At 37.6% G+C, this 9,348-nt stretch overlaps 1 long non-coding RNA gene across 1 annotated transcript in view; it reads right to left on the bottom strand.

Moving 5' to 3' along the window:
- LOC108521936 (uncharacterized) overlaps window positions 1-9,348 on the bottom strand; it is a 30,545-nt gene that overhangs the window by 20,329 nt on the left and 868 nt on the right. The window lies entirely within an intron of this gene.

Genomic DNA, 9,348 nt, shown 5'->3' with positions numbered 1-9,348 from the left:
TGGCACTATTCACAATAGCAAAGACTTGGAATCAACCCAAATGTCCATCTGTGACAGACTGGATTAAGAAAATGTGGCACATATACACCATGGAATACTATGCAGCCATAAAAAAGGATGAGTTTGCGTCCTTTGTAGGGACATGGATGCAGCTGGAAACCATCATTCTTAGCAAACTATCACAAGAACAGAAAACCAAACACCGCATGTTCTCACTCATAGGTGGGAACTGAACAATGACATCACTTGGACTCGGGAAGGGGAACATCACACATCGAGGCCTATCATGGGGAGGGGGGAGGGGGGAGGGATTGCATTGGGAGTTATACCTGATATAAATGATGAATTGATGGGTGCTGACGAGTTGATGGGTGCAGCACAACAACATGGCACAAGTATACATATGTAACAAACCTGCACGTTATACACATGTACCCTAGAACTTAAAGTATAATACAAAAATAATAAAATAAAATAAAATAAAAAATTAAAAAAACAAAAAAACAAAAAAAAACAAAAAACAAACAAACAAACAAACAAAAGAATATAAACCTATAGGGCAGGGATTCTTGCCTGTTAATTGTTGAGTTAGAAGAGGGTCAAGCATATAGCAGTGGCTCAATAAACATTTGTGGTGCAAATGAATAAACAGCTTTTAGTATTAAAAAAAAATGTGATACAGGATATGAGAGGAAAATTCTCTAATGAAATAGATAGCATAAATAAAAAACAGTCACAACTTCTGGAAATCAAGGACACACTTAGAGAAACGCAAAATGCACTGGGAAGTCTCAGCAATAGAATTAAACAAGCAGAAGAAAGAACTTCAGAGCTTAAAGACAAGGTTTTTGAATTAACCCAATCTGTCAAAGAAAAAAGAATTTTTAAAAACGAACAAAGCTTCCGGCCAGGCATGGTGGCTTACGCCTGTAATCCCAACACTTCGGGAGGCTGAGCCGGGCAGATCATCTGAGGTCGGGAGCTCGAGACCAGACTGACCAATATGATGAAACCTCGTCTCTACTAAAAATACAAAAATTAGCTGAGCGTGGTGGCATGTACCTGTAGTCCCAGCTATTTGGGAGGCTGAGACAGGAGAATCGCTTGGACCCGGGAGGTGGAGGTTACAGTGAGCCAAGATTGCACCATTGCACTCCAGCCTGGGCAACAAGAGCAAAACTCTGTCTCAAAAAAAAAAAAAAAAAAAAAAAGAGAGAACAAAGCTTCCAAGAAGTTTAGGACTATGTTAAACATCAAAACCAAAGAATAATTGGTGTTTTCAAGAAAAAACTAGAAATCTAAAAGTTTGGAAAACATACTTGAGGGAGTAATCAAGGATAACTTCCCCATCCTTGTTATAGATTCAGACATTCAAATAAATACAAGAAGCTCAAAAAACACCTGGGAAATTCATCACAAAAAAAAATAATCACATAGGCACATAGTCATCAGATTATCTAAGATCAAGATGAAGACAAGAATCTTAAGAGCTGTGAGGCAAAAGCATCCGGTAACCTATAAAGGAAAATCTATCAGATAAATATCAGATTTCTCAGCAGAAACCCTACAAACTAGAAGGAACTGGGAACCTACATTTAGCCTCCTTAAACAAAACAATTGTCAACCAAGAATTTTGTATCCAGTGAAACTCAGCTTCATAATGAAAGAAAGATACAGTATTTTCCATACAAACAAATGCTGAATTTGTGACTACCAAGCCAGCATTACAAGAACGGCTAAAGGGAGCTCAAATCCTCGAATACACCAAAATAGAACCTCTTGAAAGCATAAATCTCACAGGACGTATATGACAATAACATAATGAAAAAAACAAAACAAAACAAGGTATTCAGGCAACAAATAGCATGACAAATAGAATAGTATCTCACATCTCAAAACTAACATTGAATGTAAATGGCCTAAATGCTCCCTTAAAAGATACAGCATGGCAGAATGTATAAGAATTTACCAACCAAGTTTCTACTACCTTCAGGAGACTCACCTGACACATACGGACTCACATAAACTTAAGGGAAAGAGGTGGAAAAAGATAGTCCATGCAAATGGATAGCAAAAGCCAGCAGGAACAACTATATTACATCAAACAAAACAGACTTTAAAGCATCAGAGTTAAAAAGACAAAGAGGCACATTATATAGTGATAAAAGGCTTTATCCAACAGGAAAACATCACAATCCTAAATATATATGCACCTAACACTGGAGCTCCCAAATTTATAAAACAATTACTACTAGACCTAAGAAATCAGATAGACAGCAACACAATAATAGTGGGGTACTTTAATATTTCACTCTCAGCACCAGACTTGTCATCAAGACAGTAAGTCAACAAAGAAACAATGGACTTAAACCATACCCTAGAACAAACGGACTTAGTAGATATTTACAGTATATTCTACCCAACAACTACAGAATATCATTCTAGTCATCAGCACGTGGAACATTCTCCAAAATAGACCATGTAATAGGCCACAAAACAAGTCTCAGTAAATTTAAGAAAACTGAAATTATACCAAGTACTCTCTCAGACCACAGTGGAAGAAAATTGGAAATCAACTCCAAAAGGAACCCTCAAAACCATCCAAATATACGGAAATTAAATAACCTGCTCCTGAATGATCATTGGGCCAATGAAATCAAGATGGAAATTTAAAAATTATTGGAACCGAGCAATAATAGTGACACCACCTATCAAAACCTCTGGTATACAGCAAAAGCGGTGCTAAGAGGAAAGTTCATAGCATTAAACTCCTACATCAGAAAGTCTGAAAGCTCACAACTAGATAGTCTAAGGTCACACCGCGTGTAACTCGAGAAACAAGAACAATCCAAACGCAAACCCAGCAGAAGAGAAGAAATAACGAAGATCAGAGCAGAACTAAATGAAATTGTAACAAACAAACAAACAAACAAATTCCAAAGATAAATGAAACAAAAAGCTGGTTCTTTAAAAAGGTAAATGAGGCTGGGCACAGTGGCTCATGCCTGTAATCCCAGCACTTTGGGAGGTCGAGGAGGGTGGATTATGAGGTCAGGAGTTCGAGACCAGTCTGACCAACATGGTGAAACGCTGTCTCTACTAAAAATACAAAAATTAGTTGGGCGTGGTGCTGGGTGCCTGTAATCGCAGCTACTCAGGAGGCTGAGGCAGGAGAATTGCTTGAACCCCGGAGGCGGAGGTTGCAGTGAGCCAAGATTGTACCACTGTACTCCAGCCTGGGTGACAGAGTGAGACTCTGTCTCAAAAAAAAAAAAAAAAAAAAAAAAAATAAGGAAGATCTAATAAAGCTCAATTAGAAACAAAACAGGAAATATTACTACTGATACCACAGAAATACCAAGGTTACTATGAACACCTTTACACACACAAACTAGAAAACCTAGAGGAGATGGATAAATTCCTGGAAATACACAATCCTCCTAGATTAAACTAGAAAGACACAGCATCTCTGCACAGACCAATAACAAGCAGTGAGATTGAATTAGTAATGAAAAAAAAAATTGCCAACAAAAAAAGTCCAGGACCAGATGGGTTCACAGCTGAATTATATCAGGCATTCAAAGAATTGGTACCAATCCTATTGACACTATTTCAAAAGATAGAGAAAGAGGGAATCCCCCCTAAATCATTCTATGAAGCCAGTGTCACCCTAATACCAAAACCAGAGAGGGAAATAACCAAAAAAAAAAAAAAACAAAAAACAAAAAACAAAAAACTACAGACCAATATCCCTGAAAAACATTGTATCAATCCATTCACATGCTGCTGATAAAGACATACCCGAGAATGGGAAAGTTATAAAGAAAAAGAGGTTTAATGAACTCATAGTTCCATGTGGCTAGGGAGGCCACATAATCATGGTGGAAGGTGAAAGGCACATCTTAGCTGGTGGCAGGGAAGACAGAAAGAGAACCAAGCGAAGTGTTTCTCCTTATAAAACCATCAGATCTCATGAGACTTATTCACTACCACGAGAACGGTATGGGGTAAACTGCCCTCATGATTCAATTATCTCCCACCGGGTCCCTCTCACAACACATGAGAATTATGGGAGCTACAGTTCAAGATGACATCTGGGTGGGGACACAGCCAAACCACAGATGCAAAAATCCTCAACAAAATACTAGCAAACCGAATCCAACAGCATATCAAAAAGATAATCTATCATGATCAAGCGGGTTTCATATCAGGGATGCAGGGATAGTTTAACATACACAAGTCAATAAATGTGATACACCACATAAACAATTAAAAACAAAATCACATGATTATCTCAAAAGACACAGAAAAAGCATTTGACAAAATCCAGCATCTCTTTATGATTAAAACCCTCAGCAAAATCAGCATACAAGGGACATACCTCAATGTAATAAAAGCCATCTATGACAGACCCACAACCAACGTAATACTGAATGGGAAAAAGTTGAAGCCATTTCCTGTGAGAACTGGAACAAGACAAAGATGCCCACTTTCACCACTTCTATTCAACATAGTACTGGAAGTCCAAGCTAGAGCAATGAGACAAGAGAAAGAAATAAAGGGCATCCAAATCGGTAAAGAGGAAGTCAAACTCGCTATTTGCTGATGATATGATCATATACCTAGAAAACCAGAAAGACTCATCCAAAAAGCCCCTAGAACTGGTAAATGAATTCAGCAAAGTTTCAGGATACAAAATTAATGTACAGAAATCAGCAGCTCTGCTATACACCAACAACAACCAAGCTGAGAATCAAATCAAGAACTCAACCTTTTTCACAATCGCTTAAAAAACAATACTTAGGAATATACATAAACAAGGATGCAAAAGAGCTCTACAAGGTAAACTACAAAACATTGCTGACAGAAATCATAGATGACGCAAACAAATGGAACAGAATCAATATTGTGAAAATGATCATACTGCCAAAAGCAGTTTGTAAATGCAGTACAATTCCCATCCATTCCCATTCTTCACAGAACCAGAAAAAACAATTCTAAAGTTCATATGGAACCAAAAAAGAGCCTGCATAGCCTAAGCAAGATGAAGCAAAAAGAACAAATCAACATTACCCAACTTCGAACTACACTATAGGGCCATAGTCACCAAACCAGCATGGTACTGGTATAAAGTATGTACATAGACCAATGGAGCAGAATAGAGAACCCAGAAATAAAGCCAAATACAGCCAACTGAAATCTTCGACAAAGGAAACAAAAACAAAGTGGAGAAAGGACAGCCTATTCAACAAATGGTGCTGATATTTGGCAAGCCACATGTGGAAGAATGAAATTGGATCCTCATCTCTCACCTTATACAAAAATCAACTCAAGATGGATCAAAGCCATATTTAATCTAAGATCTTATCCACACAAGACAGATCAAAGCCTTAAATCTAAGACCTGAAACCATGAAGATTCTAGAAGATAACATTGGAAAAACTCTTCTAGACATTGACTTATGCAAAGATTTCATGACCAGGAACCCAAAAGCAAATGCAACAAAAACAAAGATAAATAGATGAAACTTAATTAAATAAAAAAGCTTCTGTACAGCAAAAGACACAATCATCAGAGTCAACAGACAACCCACAGAGTGAAAGAAAATCTTCACAATCTACATGTCTGACAAAGGACTAATATCAGGAATCTATAATACAAAGAAGTCAAACAAATCAGCAAGAAAAAAACAATCCCATCAAAAAGTGAGCTAAGGATATGAATAGACAATTCTCAGAAGAAGATATATAAATGGCCAACAAATATATGGAAAAATACTCAACATCACTAATTGTTGGGGAAATGCCAATCAAAACCACAATGCGATACCATCTGACTTCTGCAAGAATGTCCATAATCAAAAAAATTGAAAAAGAATAGATGCTGGCATAGATGCACTGAAAAGGGAACACTTTTATACTGTTGATGGGAAAGTAAACTAGTACAACCACTATGGAAAACAGCACGTACATTCCTTAAAGAACTAAAAGTAAGTCTACCATTTGATCCAGCAATGCCACTGCTAGGTATCTACCCAGAGGAAAAAAAGTCATTATATGAAAAAGATACTTGCACACGCATGTTTATAGCAGCACAACTTCCAATTGCAAAAATATGGAACCAGCCAAATGCCCATCAATCAGTGAATGGATAAAAAACTGTAGTATATATCATACCATGAAATACTACTCGGCCATTAAAAAGAATGAAATAATGGCATTTGCAGCAACCTGAATGAAATTAGAGATTTATTCTAAGTGAAGAAACTCAGAAATGGAAAACCAAACATCATATGTTCTCACTCATATGTGGAAGCTAAACTATGAGGATGCAAGGCATAAAAATGATACAATGGACTTTGGGGACTCAGAGGAAATGGTAGCGGGGGCAAGGGATAAAAGACTACACATTGGGCACAGTATACATTGCTCAGGTGATGGGTGCACCAAAATCTCAGAAATCACCACTAAAGAACTTATTCATATAACCAAACACCACCTCTTTGCCCAAAACCTATTGAAATAAAAAAGTGAAAAATGTAAAATAAATAAATAAATAAAATTTTAAAAGTATTTTATTCTTTTTGATGCTATTGGAAATGGAATGTTTTCTTTATTTTATGTTTGTGATGTTCATTGTTAGCATATAGAAATACTATTTTTGTAGATTGGTTTTGTATTCTGCAACCTTGCTGAAACCATTTATTCATTCTAATAGCTTTTTAAATAGATTCCTTAGGGCTTTTAATATAAAAGATTATTTTACCTGCAAATAGAGGTAGTTTTGCTTCTTCTTTTACAAACTGAATGCCTTTCATTTCCTTTCCTTGCCCTAGAACCTCCATTACTATGATAACTAAAAGTGGTAAGTATAGATATCCTGGTTTTGTTCTTGATCCTAGGAAGAAAACATTCCACCATTCACCATTAAATATGTTACCTATAGGGTTTTTAGAACTCTTTATCAGGTTAAAAGAGTTCTCTACTATTTCTAGTCTGCTGAAAATTTTCATCATGATAGAGTGTTGGATTTTGTCAAATGCCTCTTTCAGTATGTATTGAAATGATCATATAGTTTCTTTCATTCTGTTAATATGGTATATTACATTGTTTGATTTTGGATATTAAACTAACCTTTACATTTTTGAAATAAATTCCATTTGAAATGGTGTCTAATCCTTTTCATGTGTTACTTGATTTGGTTTATTAAATATTTTGTTGTGAATTTTTGCATCCAAACTTACAAAAGATATTGGTCTCTGGTTTTCCTCTCTTGTATTGTTATTCTCTGGTTTTAGTATCAGAGTAATAGTGATCTTACAGAATGAATGTTAACTGAATTTTAAACAATTGCTCTTCTCCATGTTTCTCTGTCTCTCTCTCTACCCGATTCTCTCTTTCTCTCTCTCTCTCCTTATCTATAGGGTCACTGCCAAGTGTTTTCACTTTCTCAAAAAGTCTACATATCTATAGGTATTCTGATTTTGGTCAACAATAATTGATGGAACATGTATTCATTCAATAAATACTAAAATCCTTTTTCTCTTAGGCATTTTTTGTCAGCCTGTCTGGTTTCAGTCCAAAGTAGCCATGCTTTTCTTTTTACTTAGCACTCCTAGGAAGACCCAGTCACTGTGTAGGAACTGAGGAAGCTAAGTGAATAAAATAAATGCTATGACACCACCTGAGTAGTTTATAATCTAGTGAAGGATACAGACAAATAAACTGACCTTATAATATAGGTGCTAAGTACCATGATAGGGGAAGTAAACAGTGTTATGGGAGTACATCAGAGAGGTACCTCAGCCAGACATGGAGAGAACGTTCTGGGAAATGATCACCAGAAGTGCTATCTGAGCCCAGACCGGAGGATATGTAGGAATTAGCCAGGTGGAGGGCAGAAGTGCGTGGAGAGCAAAAACTGTTCTAGGTTACAAAAAGAGAAAGTGAAAATGCCAAGAAGCAAGAGAGACACAGCTCTCTGCAGGAACCCAAAGTAGCTAAATATGAATTAGGCTAGAGTGGCGCAAGTAGCACTGATGAAAACAAAACCTACGTTTGGAGGCCGAGGTGGGTGGATCACTTGAGGTCAGGAGTTTGAGACCAGCCTGGCCAACATGGTGAAACCCCGTCTCTACTGAAAAAAAAAAAAAATACAAAATATAGCCAGTTATGGTGGTGCATGCCTGTAGCCCCAGCTACTCAAGAGGCTGAGGCAGGAGGATTGCTTGAACCTAGGAGGCAGAGGTGGCAGTGAGCTGAGATCGTGCCACTGTACTCCAGCCTAGGCAAGAGAGCGAGACTCCCTCTCAAAACAACAACAACAATAAAAAAAAAAAAACACCACCACCACCAACAAAAAACCTTGTAAGTTTTGTTTAAAAATTTGCAACATTTATTTATTTTATTATTAATAAATAAACTTTATTTATTATTTGCAACAATAAACTAAAATATCTACACTAGAACCATGGTAGCTGGAAGTATCATTAGAAACAATCCAGTTCAGGCCAGGTGTGGTGGCTCATCCCTGTAATTCCAACATTTTGGAAGGCCAAGGTGGAAGGATAGCTTGAGGCCAGGAGTTTGAGACCAGCTTGAGCAACATAGCAACACCACATCTCTAAAGTAAGTAAATAAATAAATAAAAATTAAAAAATATTTAATTAGCTGAGCATCTGAGCATAGTGGCACACGCCAGTAGTCCTAGCTACTCAGGAGACTGAGGCAGGAGGATTGTTTGAGCCCAAGAGTTTGAGGCTGCAGCTGCTGTGATCATGCCACTACACTCCAGCCTGGAGGACAGAGTGAAACCCTGTCTCAAAAAAGAGATATAACCCAGTTCAAATTCATCCTCATTTCATGATAAGTGTTTGAGGTGATGAATATGCTAATTCCCCTGATTTGATCATACACATTGTATACAACTATATCATGAAATATCGTACTGTACCCCGTGAATACATATGATTATTATGTGTCAATTAAAATTCATTTTTAGGCCCGGTGCAGTGGCTCATGCCTGTAATCCCAGCACTTTGGGAGTCTGAGGCAGGTAGATCACTTGAGGTCAGGAGTTTGAGACCAGCCTGGCCAACATAGTGAAACAATTTCTCCACTTAAAAAATACAATAATTGGCCGGGCGCGGTGGCTCAAGCCTGTAATCCCAGCACTTTGGGAGGCCGAGACGGGCGGATCACGAGGTCAGGAGATCGAGACCATCCTGGCTAACACGGTGAAACCCCGTCTCTACTAAAAAAAAAATACAAAAAACTAGCCGGGCGAGGTGGTGGGCGCCTGTGAGTCCCAGCTACTCGGGAGGCTGAGGCAGGAGAATGGCGTGAACCC

This window comes from Rhinopithecus bieti, unplaced genomic scaffold (assembly GCF_001698545.2).
Source record: "Rhinopithecus bieti isolate Rb0 unplaced genomic scaffold, ASM169854v2 scaffold_62788, whole genome shotgun sequence".
Classification (NCBI taxonomy): Eukaryota; Metazoa; Chordata; class Mammalia; order Primates; family Cercopithecidae; genus Rhinopithecus; species Rhinopithecus bieti.
Note: the sequence above shows the minus strand (reverse complement) of the source record. Positions and strands in the feature narration are given on the sequence as shown.